Source organism: Amblyomma americanum, chromosome 3 (assembly GCF_052857255.1).
Source record: "Amblyomma americanum isolate KBUSLIRL-KWMA chromosome 3, ASM5285725v1, whole genome shotgun sequence".
Classification (NCBI taxonomy): Eukaryota; Metazoa; Arthropoda; class Arachnida; order Ixodida; family Ixodidae; genus Amblyomma; species Amblyomma americanum.
In genome coordinates, this window is record NC_135499.1 from 62,582,452 (window position 1) to 62,605,457 (window position 23,006).

A 23,006-nucleotide genomic window follows, 5' to 3' on the forward strand; every position below is an offset into this window, starting at 1 on the left:
TGTCATCAAAAGGAGCCATCAGCTTTCTTGGACAAACTCTAGCCGTTCTAGGAGATTCTGTACCCGCTGTGGAAGGTTGATCATTGTCCGTGATCTCCTGATATAGTCTCGCGACATACGCCTGTTTCCACAAAATGAAATGCTTCTCCCGTTCTATCCTTCTTTTCTCCTTATAATGAACTGAACATCTCCAACCAAAAATATTAACTTAACCCAACGTTTCGAAGCCGACTCGGCTCCTTCATCAGGGGTGACTGAGGGCAGTAGCTAGGATCTTTTAAATATGGAGGGGGGGGGGGGGGGGCTCAAAGGAATGACAACTGTGACGCGAAAGGCGCGAGGGAGGAGGAGGGGAGGTTTAGGCTGCTAGTCACGCTGTCGCACTGCAGGGAGGTAGAGAATGGACTTTTTTTCGTTTAGTTGAAGAGCGAAGTCCCTGGGCATATACTGGGGGCAGGTTTCCTTTTGCGTGGTTGATATTGTTCGGGGTAGTTTGGATATGCCAGGATTCCAGAAGGAGCCTTTTGTGGTAATTTGTTTCGGCTCCGAGGATGCGGGTTTATTCGAAGTTGATTCTATGGTCCGAGTCCTCGGAATGTTAGGCTACTGGACTGCGCTCTCTTGAGAAGTTGCGGACGTCGTTTTTATGTTGCCGAATTCTTTCTTTGAATTTTTTGGTTTCGTCGATGTAGCTTGCGTCGCAGTCGGCGCATGGAATTTTGTAGACAATGCCTTGAGCTCTTTCTCTCGGCAGCCGGTCTTTGGGAACAGGTGGGCAAAATTGAATGCGCCGACTGGGCCGCAAGCTACATCGACGAAACCAAACATTTCAAAGAAAGAATTCGGCAACATAAAACGACGTCCGCAAAGACCGGCCGCCGAGAGAAAGAGCCCAAGGCATTGTCTACAAAATTCCATGCGCCGACTGCGACGCAAGCTACATCGGCGAAACCAAAAATTTCAAAGAATGAATTCGGCAACATAAAAACGGCGTCCGGAAATTCGCAAGAGAGCGCAATCCAGTAGCCGAACATTCCGAGGACTCCGACCATAGAATCAATATCGAAGAAACCCGTATCCTCGGAATCGAAACAAATTACCACAAAAGGCTCCTTCTGGAATCCTGGCATATCCAAAACACCCCGAAAAATATCAACCGCACAAAAGGAAACCTGCCCCCAGTATAAGCCCAGGGACTTCGCTCTTCAACTCAACGAAAAAAAGTCGCCATTCACCACCTCCCTGCAGTGCGCTAGCGTGACTAACAGCCTAAACCCCCCTCCCCCTCCCTCACGCCTTTCGCGTCACAGCTGTCATTACTGTGACCCCCCCCCCCCCTCAATTCTTAAAAGGCGCTAGCTACTGCCCTAAGTCACCCCTGATGAAGGAGCCGAGTCGGCTTCAAAACGTTTGCTTAAGTTAAAAAGTTTGGTTGGAGACGTGCACTTCCTTATAAGTCTTCAAACCCAACCAGAGAGGCAAATCTGTCAAAATGTTTAGTTTTCATTCTTTTCTCCTATTCTTCTGCCTCGCGAGCTCTTTTCTCTCCTCGCTCTTCTGCCTCGCGAGCTCTTTTCTCTTCTCGTTCTTCTGCCTCGCGAGCTCTTTTCGCCTCTCGCTCTTCTGCCTCGCGAGCTCTTTTACCCTCGCGCTCTTCTGCTTCGCGAGCGTCTGCGCTTGCTTGCGCCTTTTCCTATCTCTGCCTATCTGCCTGCTCTTTCTTCCTCTTTCTCTCCTCGTCATACAGACGCATCCCCTCTTCCTTGCTTAAACCTAGCTTGAGCGCCAATTCTAACGTTTTTGCCAAATCCATACTTTCTGCCGTCGAGAGATCGAAAAACCCGAGACAAACCAGAAAGAAAAAGGGAAATGAATCCTTTCAGGCTCGCCACTTATCTTTTCACGAATCTCCCCGGAGCACACTCGGACCGAAAGAATGGACTAGGCGACAGGCGTGCCCGCACAAACGCACATTTAATACGACCTACGTGACATACACACTAGCACACAAAACTAACACAAAACACAAAGGTTTTATACACACGACCCGGGCACACTACTACCAGCGTCTACTACTAGCGTTCGACTGTTAGTGGTCGGCGTTCGTGCTCATGGATGGTTCGGTGCGGCTGCGGCGTTGTATGGGTCCAGTAGCCGGCGACGAGGTGGCGTTCGACGTGCTTGGGCTGGCGTTACTGGCGGCGTCGTTGGCTGTGTCGTACAAGCTCCCGGTCCAAGCGCCCGTGGACCTGTTGCCGGTGTAGTTGGCGTTAGGGGCACCACCCGGATGGGTGGCAACAGCGCTGGAGACACCCCTAACCGTAGCAGGTGGTAGCGTCCTCAGTTAACTCCCCGGAACGGGTTCAGGAACGGCAGGAAGTGCACGATGTGAAGCCGTAGAACGCGATCTCACCGGAGCAGTAGCTGGCGTCGCTCTCTTCCAGCCGATGTGTCCCTGACCCGCCGGAGCCTCCGCTTCTATCCTGTGCCCCCCGTGCCTCGCTCTCCCTCACCCTTTTATAGCCTTGGCGTTAGTCCACGTAAGCCTTGTTGTCGTTTTCTCCTTATTATCTTCTCCGCCAATCATATCTCTCCACCTCACCGCGTGCTTCTTCTTCTTTAGTCTTCGCTTAATCCACGTCGTCTTCACCCCTCTTTCCTTCATAATTTTACTTTACACCCCCTATTATATGTGACAGTCTAAATTCGGTTGTAGTAACCCAATGTGCTCTTTTGAGATTTAATCGTGTTTAGCCTTACTACCCTCTTACGCATTTATCGCTTTTATGGGCCTTTACACCTTATGACGTCGACTGCTTCTGATCACATCTGCCACTTTCTTCCTATACATTGTGCACGTTTCGCTCAATAAAGTACAGTTGTAATTCAGCGCTCGTGTTGTACGTTTCTTTCGTCCTTGTCTTGTTTGCGCTGTTTGTTTGTCCTTGTCTTGTTCGCGCATTGCTCCTCTTGAGGAGAATTCAGCATCCTTTAACCTCTTCATAAGGTGTTTGTGCATGCTAACTTGCTAATGGCGTAAATAACGTTTCTAAAAGGACAGAACAGCGTAGACGCCTGCCATCATTCTTATATAAAACAATTTGCTACTAATAATAACACTATCATAATCTTTCTTAATTTCCACAGTCCTGCGGATCACCGAACCAAAATTACTGGCACAGTGCTTGTGGTGTTTGTTCAAAATTTCTGTTATTTCTTTGATTTAGTTTAAAACAATTGCTATGCTTTGTACTCTAACCTGCACATGCGGCTAATTCGTTAACCGCTGGTACCTTGCGTGAAAAACTGAAGATTTTCTCTATTTAGGCCTTCGTATATTATTTAAGCGGAACTAGTTTGTTTTCATTGAAGTAACAAGCAGCGCAAGGACAGGTTAAGCGCCTACTCACCACTGTCGTTCAAGAACACAGGCAGAAGGAGATCGCGCAAGGACGGACTAGCTGCGGGAGCAATCCTCTGTATCACGTGCCACTCAATTAGTAGGTTGGACTCTGCCCACGTGAAGTTTGAGAGGAAGTGGTCGACGGCAACGCCGTCGGGTTGATGCTGTACACCGTTGTCTTGGGCGTTACATGAAGGACCTGGGTTGCAAATATTGGTGGCGTTGTGGGGAAGAGACTTGGGCACGGAGAAATTAGAAACTTCATATAACCTTCTTGTATATACGCTGGGCGCTATATAGACTGAAATTTCAATGGCTTTGCTTACTGTCTGTCTCTTCTCATTTTCTTAATTTTTGTTCCCCCTGAGTCGACCTCATCTTACCCAAAGGCTGTGTAGAATTCTTTCTGGGTGTTGATTTAACGCTATGATGCAGCGGTGTCTGTGGTTCATATTCTATTGACTTAGTTGCCTTACATTTGCCAGCAATTCGCGCTTCACCACTGAGCGCCTTCTGCCCCTTTGGGATTGTTCTGACCTTACAGAGAGCTGCACGTATCATGTTGCTTCTTTCTTCTTTTGGTTTCTTATCCTCCTTTATTTCTTTCATCAGTGGCCACTGATGTTCTCGCGCATTATCAATCACAGCATGCTGCAACATGTCTGTCTCCCTAACAGCGCTCTTTTCTTGTGTCGGTTCTATCATCAATTTTTTTTTTAATTATCAAAGTTCTTAAAATAGGGCACATCTATCTTTTCAGTGCTCGTACGCGTTTCCACCCAATGGTCCTCATCAGGAGTGGTTCTTCAAGATTAGAACCGGCGCCTATATTATTACCTCGTCGCAGCTCGAAGCTGACTCAGTGGTGTGTATGGAACGCTGCAAAAGAAATCATAGGAGCAAAACGTCACACTGACAGCTTTCGACGCACCGACAAAACTTCAGTAAAGGAAATTCTTCCTGAATTCATTGAACGGATCACCACCAACTCCACCCAATCCTCAGTTATTCTTAATACCGTAGTATGACGCAGAACGGACAAATGAAAAAGACAACATTCAATGCGGCGCAAAACATCAAGTAATGGGCGTGTTCGTCAGATATATTTTTAGTGAACTAGAGCAATGACACGAGGCCAGAAAGGAGAGGATAGTACAAGGCGCAGCGTTGATAACGGTAACAGATATGAACCGAGACGGTTCGACGACACAAGAGGAAGAAATATCGCCCCTTGCACAAGAAATAAAAGGTGTACGACATGAATGAATGGACGAGTTGGTCAGACTTATTTTTTAGTCAACCAGTGCAACGGCCTGCGGCCAGGAAGGCGAGGACGGGACAATGCGCTGCAGCCGGACAGCACTACTCGCACTACTACAAAAGTCTCAATTATTTGTGGACGCATCGACAAAGAGTAGGAGAAAAAAGTAACAGAGAAGAAAATGACTCTTCGGTGCGTTTGGCACATTCAGAACCTAAAGCGCACGAGCTATGTCATTGTCGCGTTTAAGTGCAAAGCGAGAAAAACCGTGGTACAAAAGACATTTCCGTAATGTGCATTTCCTGCCAACATACGAAAGGGGAGCGACATCGCGGGCAAGGTCTGTTACCAGCCTCTTTGTTTGAAGCCATGGCCTCATCACATGTTTGAACACCTTCGAAGATACCCTATTATTGTAGTATTACCCATCGTGTCGCTTAAGTAGTGTTTATTATTCGTCAGCCTTTCTGCTCGTAGGGATGCCATATTGAGTGCTCTATTTCTCTATGTGGTGTGCGTTCAAGTTGCACAGTAGTCATGTATTTTTGTATTCCTCGTATTCCTGGAACCGGCTCTCTGAAGAGGTGGTATTAATTACGTCAGGTGATTTATTCTCTTCATCTATGTGAATGCTTTTTTAGGCTGTATTACTGTTGCATCATGGTTGCATTGTATGTGCTGCACTTTTTACCTTTCTTTTCGTTTGTATGATGTGTTATTCCCCCCCCCCCCCCACACTGTAATGCCACTTGTGGCGCTGTGGGTATTACAATAAACAATAAACAAATAAACAAATAAACAAAGCGCAACCGGCTTGACGAGGATTCGATCACAGGACCTGAGGTTCCGCAACAACTAACAATGCCACCATGGCTAGTTCATCTTTTGTCTTAGCACATAGAGTAAAAATGGGCTGTGTCGAAATGCTTCTCAAATCCCTACTTCACCATATACCCTTGAAAGCAGCATACCATCGGAGGTTAAGTGCGTTGACTAGTCGGTCGATGCTGGTGGTTCGCATGTGCTTGCTCTGAAGTTCTTCGAGCTCGAATTTGTCCAGGAGTCCTTCGTGGTATGTCTGCGAACCACGTTTGTTCTCCAGAAGGAACGTGTCGCAGCGCGTCAAAGTATCCGTCACTCGATCCAACGTCTGCGTGCAGCACACATATTCGCTTTAGAAAAATAAAGGAGCACAAATGTTCGCTACCTACGACAAGAATTAAAAAGATCATGCAATGAGTGTCGTGCGTTGCTCGGCATAAGTGTTGAAAAAATACAAGGCGCACGTTTATTAGGAACAACGCACATTAAAACCTGTCATTTCCACAACTAATACTGCCAAAGTTCGCTTACGTTTGTCACCTTTTATCTACGTACTGCAGCATTATTAGTGCACGGATTTGTCTTATCACGAGTAACCATTTTAATTTCTTCAGTTCCATTCCTTGCGCAAAGTACGAAAAATTACATTCATTCAGTAGCACACTGATTATAGGCGAAACTCAGAATGCACATAGATATCCATGCACCGAGGCTTTCAAATAGAGAAACAGAAACGACTACGGTTGTTTTGATATAAGACGACACTAAACTTGTCCGCGAAGCAGCATGCAGTCAACTTGTAAAAATTACAATATTCTCCAGTCATAATTTTTTGCGACTTCGCGTCTCTAAAATTCTGTTATCGCTTTTGGCAGGCGAGCTCCACACGCACACCTCCAGTGCAATTATGAGGAACTTATTCCATTTCATACCATCGTGGTACCTGTTCGCAAACCAACTGTACTCCAGCTCGTCAGAAGAAATACGTGAGAAGTTTTATGCCGTAGACTTCGAGTGGGCCGGTGTCGCACCGTAATTACCGTCATCTTCGAACACCAAAGTGGGGTGCACATCCTAAATGTCCTTCCTATTTCATCTAGTATGTGCCCTGTTTAGCCCCAGGTGTAGGCGAGATATCTCCGCAAATTTTCTGGTCTCCTTCCTGACGCGCTGCCGCCCGTTATACATATGCGCCAATTTGTCTGCGCTATGCTAAAACACTCTTGCATTATCATACAGTGCATGAAGAAGTACACGAACTCCATACCCTCTCAATGATAGCACTAGATATCACGTGGCAGGGCATTTGTGATCGCATTCACTGCGACCACACTAATTGGTTGATTTCCCGGTCTTGTGCATGTCACAAGCATGAACGAACCCTCTCCTAAGTAGCGCAGCGCAAATATTTATGGGTGGTGGTACGCTAAAACAGGGTGACCCTTTCGAGACAACATTTGTGCGCACGTTCCAAGAAAATATGTAAAATTATCCAGGTTTCTCGTGAAGCTCGTCCTCATTTATCGCGCGAAGTTTTATTAAATAAACCTCAAGCATGCATGTGGTAAAAAAAAAAATTACTCCCTCGGTTTTGTTAAGGAACTCTTTGCGAGCTGTATTGAGAGTAGAGGAACGGAGCTTTTTGAACTTCTTTCCCACGACAGAGGTTTCCTTATGAACAAAGATAATTATCATCAGCGTAACCAAGCCCAGTGCAGGGCAAAGGGCTCCCCAGTATCCCTCCAAATTACACTGCCCTGTGCCAGCTACAGCCACCATACGTCCATAAACTTCCTAATCTCATCTTCCCGCTCACCTTTCCGCCGCCATCATATGAGCTTTCCTTCTCTTAGAATCCACATGTTAAATACTATCGGTAATCTGGCCTTCTTGATTTTGAATGGAATATCTTTAAAGCACGTTTTTTCCAGTAACCACTCTGCTCTGTAGCTGCCTTTTAGCGTTCGACATGTCATTTTCCTTTCCATAACTCCCTGCACTGTCATTAATTTTTAAGTTCAACCGTTTTCGTTAGCCTCCGTGTTCCTGTACCATAGTTGAGTACCGGAAGATACAGCTGTTACAACTTTCCTCTTGGTTGATATTGGTTACCTTCTATTCATCACGTGACAGTGCTTGCCAAATGCACCTTGCCTCCCCGAGTTGACTAATTATCCCACTCTCGTGGTCCGGATCTGCGGTCAACACCTACCCAACTAAATATATTCGCTTACCACTTCCAGTGCTTCGATGCCTATCGTAAACTGTTGTTCTCTTCCGAGAAGGTCAAATATTGCTTTGGTTTCCTCCATAACAGTTCTTCCGCCCACCGTTCCACTTTATATTTCCAGGTCCTCGATCATACTTTGCAATTGGTCCTCTGCGTTACTCAGTAGGACGATGTCATCATCAGCCTACTGCAGATCACTAAGGTGCCCTCAATGATCTTTTTCACCCATTTGTTCGAAATGAAGTTTTCTGACTTGCGGCGGTAAATGAGAGCTTAAAAATGCCAGAGAAATTGCGCCTGCTTTCCCCGCACTCACCTGGCACTCAGTGGCCAGAAAAAAGCAAGTCCTCTTCTAGAAACTTTAGCCAAGCTAGTTAAGGCTCCCCTTCAAAACTTGATCACTTTGCTTTGTACTCTCAAGAACCTCATCTCCCTGCTTAATTTCCGAAATGTACTCTTCCTACGAAAATTTTGTCACTTTTCCTTTTAGAGACAACGGTCGCTGTTCAACCGCTATGTATATTTTCCAGAACCTTCATAATCCCTACACCAAATTTTAGTCCCATTCTACTGTGGTTGTACGTTTGGGCTTCCACATTGTATAAGTAGCGCTTTCGCAGCCACCAATAAAGAGTTGGCAGTCTGTACCACTGGCGTTGCATTCGTTTCTTTGCCTCTTGCACTCGCCCTTTTTGCGCAGCTGTAACGTTCCGCGATATGAACCAACAAGCGCAAGAGCTTTAAACTTATAGAATAATGTTTGTAAAAGAAATGAAACATGTCACTTTGCACTATATTCCTTTTTGTGCTTTGAGGCATGCATGAATCTGGTCTCTGTTTAACCCTCTTATAAATCCTGAGTACAGGATGCGTGAATGAGTGCTGAGGTTTAAGACTGACTGAAATACATCTTCGTACGCTATGGAAGCTGCAAAATAACAGAGGATGGTTATATTCTGTGCCTTTATCCTTCCCATCATCGACGGTGTAAGTGTGATCCACTGTCGCGCGACCTTTCCGAAAGCCATCCTGGTGATTTGGCTCACCAAAGCATAACGTTGATCTAATTCGATTTGCGAATAACGTAGCAAACACCTTGCGCACAATGGACAGTAAGCTGATCGGGGCCGTAATTTTTCAAGTCCTCGACATCGCCTTTACTATGACTTAAGATCATGGTAGTGTTTTTTTCAAGATTAGAGTATGATCGAGGTCATGAGGTACAGCTTGAACACAGCAGCAGGTCTTTCTATCACAATGTCATCAGCGTCGTTAAACAAATCTGAAGTTTCCCGATCCTACTCTCTCACTTTGCGCCTTTGGATTGCGTGCAAAGGTTTCTCTTCTTCCTCTTTCTTTACAGGGCTGTCGAGTTCTTCCACTCTCCTCACTTCATTATTAGCTTTCTGGTCATTCAGGCTACTGTAGCGATCTGAGTAGAAGGCCTCGGCAATTTAAAAATGCTTAATGGCATCCCCCGCCTTCTCTTTTGAGAGCGTACATCTGACTTTTCCAAGAGACTAAGTTCCTCTTTACTAATTCATGCTGCCTCCCTTCGTTACACCCTGCTCGATATACACCCTTTGTCCGTAAAGTTTTGAGACTAATTTATTTTCTTCTCTAGAAATGATTCCCCAAATCAAAGATTGGTGCATGTGTGTAGCGGCGTCTTTTCGGGCTAAATTGAGCTATTTATGTTTATTGCTTTGGCAGCCGCTAGATGACACTACATGTAAAAAATACGTTGTAACTGGTTTTCTGCGCATTCTACTGTGAGTGAATGTGGAGGGATGGACGTGCACCTCGAACAGCGTGAAAACATAAAATACTGTGTGAAGCTTGGCAAGACAGGCATACAGACGTATGAGCTCCTTCGTGACGATTGCGGCAATGAGACATTATCGCGGGCGCGAGTTTTCGAGTGACACAAGAGGTTCGCCTCGGGGAGAACGTCGGTGTAAGACGACACAAGGGAGGGGCGCCGTTCAACCTCACGGAATGAAAACGACGTGGCTCGGATCAGGAAAATCATCCAGCAAGACCGCAACATTACAGTCCGCATGCTATCAGATGCTCTGGACATTAGTAACACAACATGCCACTAAATTTTACGTGAGAACTTGGGGAAACGAAAGCTGAATGGCAGACTTGTGCCGCACTTCCTCACAGAGGACCAGAAGGACACGCGTGCAACAGTGAGCGCTGATTTGCTCTCCGAGGCAGAGAAAGATGCTGCATTCGTCGACAGCATCATTGCAGAAGAAGAAACATGGTGGTTTCAATACGATCCTCAAACAGAGGCAGAGCGCCGAATGGCGATCCACCAGCTCTCCGGCGTCGAGAAAGGTGCGGCGACCGAAGACCAAAACAAAGACGATGCTGATGACTTTGTCGATTCCAGAGGTGTCATACACCATGAGTTCGTCCCACAAGGGCTGACAGTGAATCAGGAGTTTTATAACCGCGTGCTCCAACACATGCGTGATGCACTGCGACGCCGTCGGTGTGACTTATGGGCATCTGGACAATGGAGCCTTCTCCACGATAACGCAAGCCCGCACACTGCTCTCAGCGTGACAAAATTTCTGGCCAAGCACAGCATTACTCTTCTCCATCCGCCATACTCGCCTGACCTCTTGTTATAAGATTTCCTGTTTCCTCGTGTGAAGAGTGGCCTAAATTATTGCTGGATGGTGAGCGTGGAGGCCATTCAAAACGCCACGACAAAGGAGCTGATAGTCCTGCCATAAGAAATGTTTCTCAACTGTTTCCAAGACCTTAAGAAGTGTTGGAAGCTGTGTATAGACTGCAAGAGAGACTACTTCGAAGGGGTGCTCCACTAATGGTTTCAATGTTAAACATATTTTTTTATAGACTCAGTCTCGGAACTTTACGGACAAAAGTTGTACTTATTAGTCGTTCTTATGTCCTTAACCTTATGCATATTCATCACCTTTGACAGTTCGGCTAGCTTAATCGTATCGTTGAGAATAAGGCCTTTCATAGCATTTCTTAATCATGTCTTTCTTCATCCGAGTGAGCTTGATGCTATCATATTTAGTTGCTGGCTAGCTATTCCGATTGCGCCCTCGTTAATGATATCTGAGATTATCATTCATCTCAAGACCGCGGTCATCATCCTCCATTAAAGAAAAATGTATGTTTTCCAGCCAGATCTAGAATTCCCCTACTTTCTTTCTATACGCTAGCTCCCTGGTGGGCGCGTTTCCTACTATAGTCCTCAGTTTTCTATTCAAATTTAGGCTAATTCAAGATATCACCACCATATGGTCTATAAAATCTCTACATCCTGCACTTTGCCAAGATGCGCGCACAATAGGAAGTCTATTTCATTCTAGTCTCGTCGACAGGGATCTTCCAAGCTCACTTCCGATACTAACGTTTTCGGCAGAAAGTATTCATTATCGGTGAATTATTTCAGTCACGAGACTGTAATAACCCCCCCCCCCTTCTTTTCCTAAAACGTATGCCGTAGCTTCAGGTCGCCTGCGTGCTTCTTGCCTGCCTTGCCATTGAAGCCTTCCATGAAGACAATGCACTGCATCCCCAGTCTACTCTTTGCCAATTCCACGTTTTCACAGAACCTCTCGACTGCCTCGTCATTTTGACTGGATGCAGGTGCAGGGTGGTACAACCTTAAATTTATGCCTATAAGCTTTTTTGCTTCATATGTCCTCCTATTCATTAAAAAAACTAGTGCTTGGGTCGAAAAATAGAAAAAGACAATACATCTCCAACTGCTAGTCCTTTTAATAATGAACGATCAACTAGCACAGCTTTCGGCCTTGACTGTCCCCTAACATCACTAAGCCCTATGACATCCGCTTTCAATAGCGCTGCCAGGCTTGCGTCAGTATGTACGGCTGTAGCGTTATCTTGCCAGGTTCACTTTAGAATGACGGCATTGCCGTAGCTAGATATTCTGAGCACCCTGCGCCACGTCACCCGTCTGACTACTGCGATGATCAGTTGCTCCGCAGCCGTTGGATTGAAGATCGAGGTTTAATATGCGTATTCATAAAAACTGATTAGTGACCGTTTTACCGTTGTTTCAAGAGTAATTTATTGACACCGCTTATGCAGTATTGTGCTTCCTCCAACCCGAAATATACATGTATTCTAAAGTAAAAAAGTTCGGCAAATGCAGCTTATTTAATTCAGTGGATGACGTAGGCAAGTGATAAAATCTGAGATATAGTCGTGATGAGGCGTTTATTATATGTGGAGAATATGGGTCTGAGTGCACTATATTCGTTGTTTGTAGAGTTGTAATTTGGAGCGAAAATTTGTCTTAATGCACGAAATTTGTGCTTTGTAGCGTTATATTTTGATGTTTTGTCTCACACCAATAATCCTAACATGAGTCTGGACCATTGCCTTCAGTATCGTATTCTTCAAACTGCGTTATCCACAATTTTTCAGATCGCTTTATCTTATTTTTATTTGTGCTCTATAACTATTGGCTGCTAAACAGACAAACTGAGCCTTGTGCCTAAACTAAACTATTGAAAATAAGAGCGTTTTTCTTCAATACCTTCCATATAACTAACCAAACATCAATATTATTCTCATGACATTATGTAGGCGCCAAAAACCGCAGGGTAAATGATGCTTGAATGAATTTATTCGTATTTGAAAAAGTGGATTGGCATGGTTTGCACTATTTTTGAATAGCTACCATTGCTCATATCGGCACGGCACTCCTAGTATATGTTCTTCAAAACTCGCAGTATGTTTTAAGGGCAACAAGCAAAATTAACTTTTTAAGACCCGTTCACTGAAAGCTTGTATGATCACTAAGGTACCTTGAGGCGGTGGATATTTACTGCAGAAACCGAGAACCAGGTTCACTATCTTCGACAGTACGGTACTCAACCTCTACGCCATCACTGGTTTCAGCCTTGTAGCAAATTGCGCCTAAACATTTTCCCTCTCAACTTCTTGCCAGTAAGTCTGTTTCTATAATAAAAATGACGAATATGGGCGTTGTTGATAATATGGCATGCAAGATTTAGTGGGCTGGTACTGTCGGTGTTGTGCCACGCTTCCAACTTGCCAACCAGACTGCGGGCAGCCTGGCAGGCATATATACAGCAAGTTCCGGAAGTCACATTGAAAAACTTAACGGACTTATTCAACGTTTCGACAAGGGAGCGGTCTTTGTCCAGAATCATCATACAGTGCATGAACGCCTCTTCTTATAGTGTTGAACTTTGCACACAGAGGGCTTAAGAAAGAAACGAAAAAATTGAACAGAGAAAAAGGAGAGAGAGGATTACAGCAGAGGCCATGACGCCAAAATGGCGGAGCAAATGCGCCGCGGTGCTTACGCAGGAACTGACTACACAAACACATGTGAAAGAGGAAGGCCGGGCTGGGCGGGTACGCGGCTGCGTGCTGTGGGATTAACAAAAGGAGAGACATGTCCGCCAACAGCTTAGTTTGGTTTACGGGGTTTACGTCCCAAAGCGGCTCAGGCTACGAGGGACGCCATATTGAAAGGCTCCGGAAATTTCGACCAACTGGGGCTCTTTTACGTACTCTGACATCGCACAGCACGCGGGCGTTAAGAATTTCACCTCCATCAAAATTCGACCGCCGCGGCCAGGATGGAACCCCCGTGTTTCGGGTCAGCAGCCGAGCGCCATAAACACCGGGAAACCGCGGTGCGCCCATTTGGTCAAGCATCACTATCATAGATCCCGCTGGGGCTAGCGCAGACGCATGATGGGGACCTGTATCACAGGCGGAAATGAAGTATCTTGAATGACGGCACCTGTTCGCGCACAAAAACATTCGCAGTGTTCGCGACAACCAGAACACAAATCAGTCGCCTTTCCGATTATCATATGTGGCCAGCATCGTCGGCTTTTCGACATGTCGAGGATGCGTTAGAGCCGTACCATGGGCGTATCCTTCTTGTCTACTGAAGCGGGACCTTACCGCCTGGTCGCTGTCGGTTGTGAGCGCGTCGTAGAAGGCGCGCACGTAGCTGTTGTATTCGCCGTGGTCACGCATTACCCGGAACATCGCCGGCCACCATTCCATGGATACTGTGTCGAATACAGGGCTGCGATGCTGTGACAGCTGCACAAAATCGTCGGTGCGCACGGCGAACAACGTCGGCATCTGCCAATGGATGCTCAGCTCGACGAGGATCTGCAAGGGGTCCGTGTTACCCCTTGTCCGGGGCCATTGGATGCCCATCTCGGGCAGCAGCTGGTCCCGCAGCTTCGGCAGTTGGTCATCGCCATCCACGCAGCTCTGCGTCATCCCACATACTCCATGAGCGCCGAAGAGCCGGTCATTTCAGAATGACCACACTGCACTCCTCGGTTAAGTAACTGTAAAGAATGGAAGCACTTGTAATCGATGGTACTACTTTGTGAAGGTACGCAGTATCCATACGTTAAAACTAGCAGGGAATCCTGTCTCCTGCTTACTTGTCTCTTTTTTGTGTCATTCTCTTTTTCATTTTAGTGCATCAGAACAGCGCGCCTGATGTCTTGATAATGATGTGTAAGTAATTCAAGACATCAGTATCTACACACAATTGACATTGTCACGCGTTCCAAAACTCAGTGAGCAGTAGGCCGAGAATGTCCGTTTCTATTGAGAATTCACCATTAAGCTTGCGCCAATTCCTGATTGCCCGTTGTACATCTGTCGCTTAAGCAAGGTTCGTAAGAACTAATTGCGAAGGAAACAGTATTTCAGGGAAAAAAACGTATCAAACGGACTCTGAATGGCGCTCTTTCAGTTGCTATCTTGGCCTCAGCTGACTTCATTTGCTCTATTTCTCTGATGGAATACAACCTAGCTCAACAAAAGACTGTCCTGTTGGACATTTTCGTGAGAACTCAGTAGGGCTTCTTTCAATGTACACTACTTAGATGTCGCAGTCTCAGGGTGGACAACTGAAAACTCCATCGTTTGGGAGGCGGCCGATAAGAAAATGCAGATGTGCGGGACCTTGAGCGTCTAAGAAGCATGGAAGTTAGCGCCCTTCAGAATGCCTCGGTCCTTGAATTTGAGACAGCTCTGTATTAGGCCTGTGTTGGCAGAAGGAAGAGGTGGGGAGGTGCGGAGGAGGACGGGAGACGGTGCAACTGTCGCTGTTGCATCACAATGCAGGAGAACAAGCCAAGCTTTTTCGTTTCGGTAGCGTTGGAACCCGCACTTCGGAAAAAGAGTATCAGTCGTTCTCTGAAGCCGCCACCTGCCGCGGTTGACAGACAGAAGAGTTGAGCCGTGGACGTAGGATGCTCTGACGCGGGCGAGGGGATGAGCAACGTGAGGGTGGTTACAACAAGACGAAGCCGGCGGGTGGCAAACGTGAGGGGTGGAGGGAACGGAGAAAAATCAGCTGAGAATAGGAGCGAATATAGCACAACGCGCCGGATACTCGCTTTCCGTGGAAGCGGTTGTGTGGAAGCGAGCCACCTCCATAACCGATTGTCAATTGCTACTGAAGATCGCACATGGACTAGATGACGAAGTCTACAAGAGAGTCAATCTTAGAGACGTATTAAGAATAAGAAGTATGAAATAAAGTTCGCTGTAAAGAAACGTGTGTGATCTTTCGTGTCATTACAAGCGGGAATGAAACTCTAATGCTACGCATTTCCGTCGGATCGGCCCATCGATATCTGCCCAACTTTTTCTTCTGAATGCATGTCAAGGATAACTTATTACAGCGTTGGTAGTCATTGCACTACCACATTGAGTATGACCACGTGCCGTCTCACTCACCGAGAAGAGGATGGCCGCCTTGTCTACAGCTGTCTGGTTTCCCTCGGTGTACTTGCTCCGCACAAGCAATGCCCCGGCTTCCGCGATCAGCTCAGCCGTGCTCCGCGACAACTCAGATGAGTGGCCAGGGTTGGCTTCAGCCCAGTTGCCGCACGCAAACTCGTAGAAGTCTTGACACGGGGAGGTTGACCGGTTCATTCCCGTAGACAGCTGCTCGAAAGGAACGGGTGTGCCAGCGAGGCAGTGAGCCGCAGTCCAGCAAAGTCAATTCTTGAGCTCGTAACATCTTTAAATGAGCACATGAAAAGACACATTACAAGTAATATTGAGATGGCAGATTTTTGCCACTCTTCGTCTGCTTTCTATCATATTGAACACATAATCTGCATCTTCTGTATCTGAAGTGTACTGACATGCGACGGATCCCGGAGCACTCAGACGTTTTTGTCAGAAATGTACTGCTGAGCAGCCGCATAACAAAGGTAAATTTCTTTCAAGTTCCGAGTACGCTTCTACACAGTAAGACAGTCATGCATTCTAACCGAAGAGTTTTGTTTTGTTGTTTTTTTTTGGCACATAGGCAGCTAAGGCGATCATGCACCAAGCTTAAGGTATAGAGTAACTTTCCTGTTGATTGTTTATAAATGTTAAATATTTTCGTTGGTGCAGATGGCCTAAAAGATTTCACTGTCTTGTGGTAACAGAGGGGAAGAAATTTGGAGATGGTTAATTGTAAAAGCCTTAGAGAAAGTCATGTCTCAGCGGCTATCCTTGGCTGGGCAGGCATCCTGAGGCTCCGAACCTATCAAATAAAAACCTCAGATTTTTACTCAGGAATCAGAAAGTGGGTGAAGTCTACTAAAAAACTAGAAAAGCAGCTGGTCAGAATTTAAAATCTTTCGAGAAATCCTGCGTCTCCTAATAAATTAAAAACGCAAGAATTGTCAACGATTACATTGTCTGCTGAAAGCATTATTGGATGAAATGGAATGTATTCGTCAGATAATTTAATAAGGTAGTATTTTCTTAGTCTTTCCAGTTTCACACAAGATAATAAGATGTGGTTAATAGAAAGTTCACCTCCGCATTTTTCGCAAGCAGGTTTTTCTTCTTTTCTTAGGAGAAAATTGTGCGTAAGGTGTGTGCGGCCTATACTGATACGGCGGAAAATCACATCTTTCAAAACGTTCCTGGTACACACACGACTTCCATTCGCCTAAAACTGGCTTTAACAAGCGTAGTTTGTTGTTTACCTCGTTGTTCCAACAGAACTGCCATTTTACTCTTAATTTACGGTGTACTAAGTTTATGCAATTCTTAAACAGTATATTTACTTTCTTTATTTTCCTGCCACGAGCTTTAACAGCGCAGAAATCTGCCCTCTCGTTGCCTTTTATTCTGACATGACTCGGAACCCAGCAGAGTTTATGTTTTGTCCTCGAGCTGTGGCTGTTACTGTCTTGTGTATGAAGTCACCAAGAATCGCAGTGATTGCCTTTCTAGAGTGCAGAGCAGTAATTATACTGAGGTTGTCTGTGCAAATATTTCTGTTGGCGAGGTTTTCGTTTACTACTTTTTCTACAGCCACACAGACTGCGTAACATTCTGCACTGAAGATGGATGCGTACTGTGGAAGTCCTACTGTTTTATCCGACTTCCCTCGGACCACTACGCTTCCTACGTAAACGTCCGTTTTTGAACCATCTGCATAATTTTGCGTAAAACTACAGTATTCTTCTTCGAATGCAAGGAATTCTTGTACTGAATGTTGTTGTGGAGTTTGTGTTTTATGAATCTGTGTAATAGTGAGATCGCAGATTGCAGGAAAATTGTACCGTGGAGGCAGTGGATCTCGTCTCCGTGCAATGTCAGTTAATGTATCTAGCACGCCGACGTTTTGGCAAATCTCTTAAAAAGGCAGGAGAATTGACCTGATAGCTAGTGATTTGTTGTTAGTGTTCTATATGGGCACTTTGTAACTATGGGGTAACATAGGTGTTTAGGCAGCGAACAGATTTTTAAAATTTATGAGCTTTTGAGCAAGGTTCTTCTGTCTCTAAGTGACGTTTCGTTGATTTCTACATAAAGAGTAATTATGGGCGACAAACTAAAAGTACCAGTGGAAAGGCGCAAACCTAAATTATGTATTGGATCTAGTCGTTTCAGGTACCAAGGTCTGTGTGACCCGTAAACTCTACATCTGTAATCTATAGTAGACTGTACAACGGAGCGATAAATTTGTAGAAGAAATGTCCTGTCAGCACCTTAGCGTTTACGTGAAAGCAGTTTTAGTATATTAAGGGATACAGAGGCTTTTTCAGTGCCTTATATGAGGCAGGAAAGTGAGCTTTTTGTCAAAGGTTGAGCTCATTTTTGACGGGTGTCTGTGTTCCGTTCAGGTCTATGAATGGGTCGGTTGCATGCCTCGTTTCGGCGAGAAAAGAATGGCTACTCTTTTCTGTGCGGAAAACTGGTTAACCGCTCTGTTATGCCCATGTCACTACCTTATTCATTTTCAACTTTATTTCTCTCGCATGTTGATACGTTTGAGGATGTGCAGGCTATTTGAAGACCATCAACGTACACTGAATACGGGATGGACTTCAGAATTATTTAAATTATGGAATTAATTTTTATAATAAGCAATGTCGTGCTTAAAATACACCTCTGAGGAACCCCCTTCTCTTGAACGAAGCTCCTGGACTGGGTTGATCCAAGGCGTACTTGAAATGAGCGGTCGGAAAGAAAGTCATTCAGGCAGTTCAACTTCCTGCTGCGGATACCTAGGTCCATTAGGTCGCGGTGGATACCAAGCTTCCAGGTTGTATCATACTCTTTCTCTATATTGAAGTAAACGGCAAGACAGGGTTTTCTCTTATTGTGTTCTCGAGGAGCACTAGATGGTCAGTTGTTGAGCATGCCTTTTTAAAATCACATTTATGGGTATCGAAAAGTTCATGGGATTTAAGGACAAATGTTAGTCTTATATTAAGGACACTTTCAAAATATTTGGCGAGACAGATTGTGAGGAATATCGGCCTATAGCTACAAGGGGAAGTTGGCGGTTTTCCAGGTTTAAGGAATGGCATTATGACGTCTTTTTTTCATTCCTTAGGTATTTTCCCTTCTATGAATATTTTGTTAAAGAAATTCAAGAGTGCCTCTATGGCAGGCTCGGAACGATGGGCAAGCATTTGATTGCGTATCTGGTCGGGTCCTGGAGCAGTTTTTTTTTGTCGGCAGACAGTACAGTATTGATTTCTAGGAGAGTGATTAAATTGTTGTATTGTTGGTTTGCACCTCCACTTGGATGTCTTTGTTTTTCGGCAATAGTTTAGTATTTCCGCAAGGACTGCGTATAGTGAGATGAACTAGAATCTGCAGGAAAGTGTTCCCCCAAAATGTCTGTGTCTTCGGCTTGTTTGTGCCTTATGCTTTTTTGTGTGCAAGGTGTTGTCAAAAGAGGGATCGTGAATGGTGAGAAGTTTCCATTTAATTTTCGAACCTGTTCCTGCGTTTTTAAAATGTTGTTTGACAGCTTATATATGAAATATAAGTTTGCCGCGAGGCTTTCTTGGCATTGCGACGGACGTACCGAGCTTTTGCTATAATCTTTTTAAACTGTACGAGGTTCTCTTATGTAGGGTACCTGCGAAATTTACTCCAAGCTTTATTATGTTGCTTTCTTGCCTCCTTGCGATCTTGTGTCCACAACACATTGTAGTTCTGTCGAACCACTCCATACGACTGAGGAAGAGATAAGTGTGCGGCATTTATGGTATAATTCGTGAACATTTCATTTGTCTGATTAATGTTCAAATATTCTAAAACTATTTTTTCTAATGTGGCTTGTGCTTTTAAAAGTTGCCAGTCTGCTAAATGAAGTTTCCACGGTTTTGTTGAGATTACCTCTGGGGAAGATGATAAACTGATTAGTACAGGGGAGCGATCGCTTTCATATGGGTTCTCAATGACATCCCATTTAAAATCATTAAAAACACAAGGCGATCTAAAAGATAAATCTAGACAGCTCATTTTACCACTGCTTGGAGAAGAGTAGGTGCGTTTTCCCGTGTTAAGAAGGGGAAAATTGTTGCAGAGAAAAAACTCTCGTAGAATCCGGCCTCTGGCGTCCGTTTGTTTACTTCCCATAACGTAGAGCGAGCACGACAATCCCAAACTAAAATATATGGCCCCTGTAGCTGCATAAAAAGTCTTTCTTAATCGTGAAGTGTGACGGTTAGGTGAGGTTCAACGTATATGTAACATATTGTTATGGTTTAAAGATGAAGTGCGGTTACTGCAACTGCCTCATATGAGGTTTTTAAGTCGATATTTCGAGTTGCAACACCCCCTAGACCATATAGCAGCCCCTCCCGAGAGCCTGCTTGAGTTCTCTCGGTCACACCGAAAGAGTTGATACTTTTTAAGAATATTTTTCTTGGTCCTAGGTTAGTCTCATGAAGACATAGTGCTACCGGAGAAAATGATTTTAAAAGATCTTTTACGTCTGTGTAGTTGCGTAGAAGTCCACGGCAGATCCAGTGAACTAGAAATGCCATGATTGTAGACTAGATAGGGATAAGGTTTAAAACCTAGGTTGGCGGGTTTTCTGGACCAGTTTTTGGGACTTTATCCCTTTTTTTCGCTCGATAGAGCTTTGCCGCCGCTGCAGTGGGGGCGAGGGAGGAGCTGTGCCCATCGCATCCTCGGATACGCGGGACGAACGTGCTGAACGCACAGCTGTTTTCATGCTGGACCTCTTCTTGTGAGGAGGGGCCTTGGGGCCGGCAGACCTGGCGGTCCGCGCAGCCTATTTTGAGGCTTATGGCGCAGAACTAGCTGTGGCCTCCAGGGGCACAGGTGGCCCTGCTACAAGCTCATTGTGTGTGAGCTGTGCAGGTGCCGATGGCCGTTGTGATGCTGTTGCCTGTTGCACCACAGCAGAGTAAGTTGGGTTCTGCCCCAATGAGAGTCATTTCCGCGCTTCTCTAAATAACATGTTTTCCTTTACTTTGAGTGTAATAATTTCTTTTTACTTTTCCATGCTGGTCATGACCATGAATAAGCCGGGTGGCTGCCCTCACAGTTTACGCAAAGGTGGGGTTCGACATCACTGTTTTCAGTGGGATGGTCGTGAGAAGAGCATATAGCGATAGTCTGTTTGTTCCGGCAGGTCTGCGAACCATGGCCATACTTCTGACATTTGTAGCACCGACGTGGGTTTGGAATGTGTGGTCTCAGCTTGATATTGGTGTATCCGCCCTCTACAGAAATTGAAAGTGTGTTTCAAGCGAAGGTGAGGACAATGTGTTTTTTGGGTTTATTTATTTATTTATTTATTTATAAACAAAACCCTCAATCGCCGAAGCATTGCAGAGGGGAGTGAGGTGAACATCTGCAGAGAAGATTTGTGAGGAATCTTGGTTGAAGGGGAGCAAGTTGTGTGTAGAGGCTTTTAGGAAAAAAAGAGTATTAAAAACCGGATTGCAAAAGCATTAGAGTAAACAGTAAAATACCATAAAAAGCCCGACATAATATTAGCAAAAGTACCTAAGAAAGAAAAAAATGTAGATAACAGAACGTACAGCTCAAATTTGTTCTTCCACTAGTACGGAAACATAAGTAAACACAGCCATAAAAAAAGAAAAAAAAACAAAGCGAACTACTTAAGCATATCATTTTTATGACGTAATAGGATTGCAAACAAGTTCAAAACGTCATGGCTTCGTTTGAGCAATGTAAATGAAAAGTTGGTACAACACTTCAGCCACGTCATCAACAAACATAAAAGCAGGTAAAGCTTTTCTGAAAAGGGGATAATCATTGACGCGTGCGATATCAGCCGGGAGGCGGTTCCAGTCGCCGAATGTGCGTGATAAAGATGAGTAAGAGAGTTTGTATGTGTTACAACGAATATATCCAACCTTGCGTTTGTGGTCAACTCATGACGGTTTCTAGAATGAGCTGCTTTCTTAAAGTTGAATTATGGTATATTTTGAAAACAGTCATAAACGAAAAAAATCATCCGGTTTGATTTTCGTCTTGTACATGTTCGTGACATTGTGTTCCTTTAGACCTTCCAAAAGTTCCTCCTCACTCAAGTATCTTGGGTCATCGTCTGCTATGATTCCACGAAGTGTATTTAATGATCGGTGTGGGCTGACTAGTAGAGGAATGTCTCCGAGATAAATGATTTCTTGCAGTTTTTCATGCTGGTGGTTATCGAGAACTTCCCGTAGAAGGTCCCCATTAGCTAATTTTTTTACTGTGTACCCCTGACCTATCAAATAACCTTGCTGTCCAGTCGGTGGGCCCTCTTTTCAGAGGGCGATGAGAAGAAACGAATGCAGTTGGAATTAAATGCATTTGTTGTTCTGTCATTTTGCCAGCCACCCAACGAGGAGCCCAACAATGGGACCGGGCAGGTACTTGCAAGCATGTCCTGCCCACGCCTGCTGTACACCCCAACTATAGCCAAATATGACACAAATCAGGGTGGTTGGCCGCACAAGGTTAACCCTAGCTGCCAATGAAAAGTGAAAAAACCGAGAAGAGAGGAGAAGACAGTAGAGTTGTAAGAAAGAGAGGAAAGGGAAAGGTGGACGGAAAGATAGGAAGAGGCGACTGCCGATTTCCCCCCGTCGGTTCAGGCCGGAGGTGCCGTCTACAGGAAACTGGGGCCAAAGTGGTGTGTTGCCTCCGCCGAGGGGCCTTAACGGTCCAAACGCTCGGCATCAGCTCAACCACCAGGAACCCCTTTTCCCTGGACACGGCAATGCCAAGCACGGCTAAGCGCGGGTGCTCGGGTCCGTGGTAATGCACCGTTCACCATCATCGCCGTGCGGGGATGTCGCTGCGGACGTTCAGGAACTCGTGGTGTCGCCACTCACCAACTTCTGCACGCTGCAGACACCCCCTTGCGAGGGCGAACAGCTCTTTCCTGTTTTTGTGCTCTTGTCGAGACCTTCTAGCGCATCGTGGCAACCGTAGAGACGCAGTTGCCATCAATGGCTGTCGCTCAAAGGGCACATTACTCGTTAACCGCTATATGCGTGCCCACACGCAGTTAACACCAAAAATAACGACAAGTGCGCAGCCATATTCAGACACCCTGTTTTAGATCCTAAGATATGCTTCCTAATTGGTCGATCACGGCGAGAGGTGCTCATCATTCGTAAAGATTTTCTCATGAGAACATCTCAAAGCTGCTAACTACAAATTAGGCATACTGGTTACTGATTTTTGCAGCCATAGCGTGCATTTTCTGAAGCCGAAAGATTTCATGAAGGCCAGACGTGGGGACAAAGAAAAATCTTAAAAATACCTCTGGTGTATTCCATATTTTACCTTACCGCTGTAAAAATTACACCGATAGTGTATAAGTTAAACATAGAGTGTATAGGTTAAAGGAACAAAGCTTGGCCGGGCCTCCAGTTACATTCAAAGTTGCTTGCATTACAAAATTCGAGGACGTCAACCACGCTGTGTTGAAATATGTCTTATGATATTCCGAA

At 45.2% G+C, this 23,006-nt stretch overlaps 1 pseudogene across 1 annotated transcript in view; it reads right to left on the minus strand.

Moving 5' to 3' along the window:
• LOC144123775 (neprilysin-1-like) overlaps nucleotides 1-15,687 on the minus strand; it is a 60,445-nt pseudogene extending 44,758 nt beyond the window's left edge. The window contains exons 1-4 of the transcript XR_013313138.1: nucleotides 15,490-15,687; nucleotides 13,681-14,001; nucleotides 5,636-5,814; nucleotides 3,411-3,639 (exon numbers count right to left, since the gene is read on the minus strand). The product of XR_013313138.1 is annotated as a neprilysin-1-like (transcript). The remainder of the gene's footprint in view (nucleotides 1-3,410; nucleotides 3,640-5,635; nucleotides 5,815-13,680; nucleotides 14,002-15,489) is intronic.
• Between the last annotated feature and the right edge of the window lie 7,319 nt (nucleotides 15,688-23,006).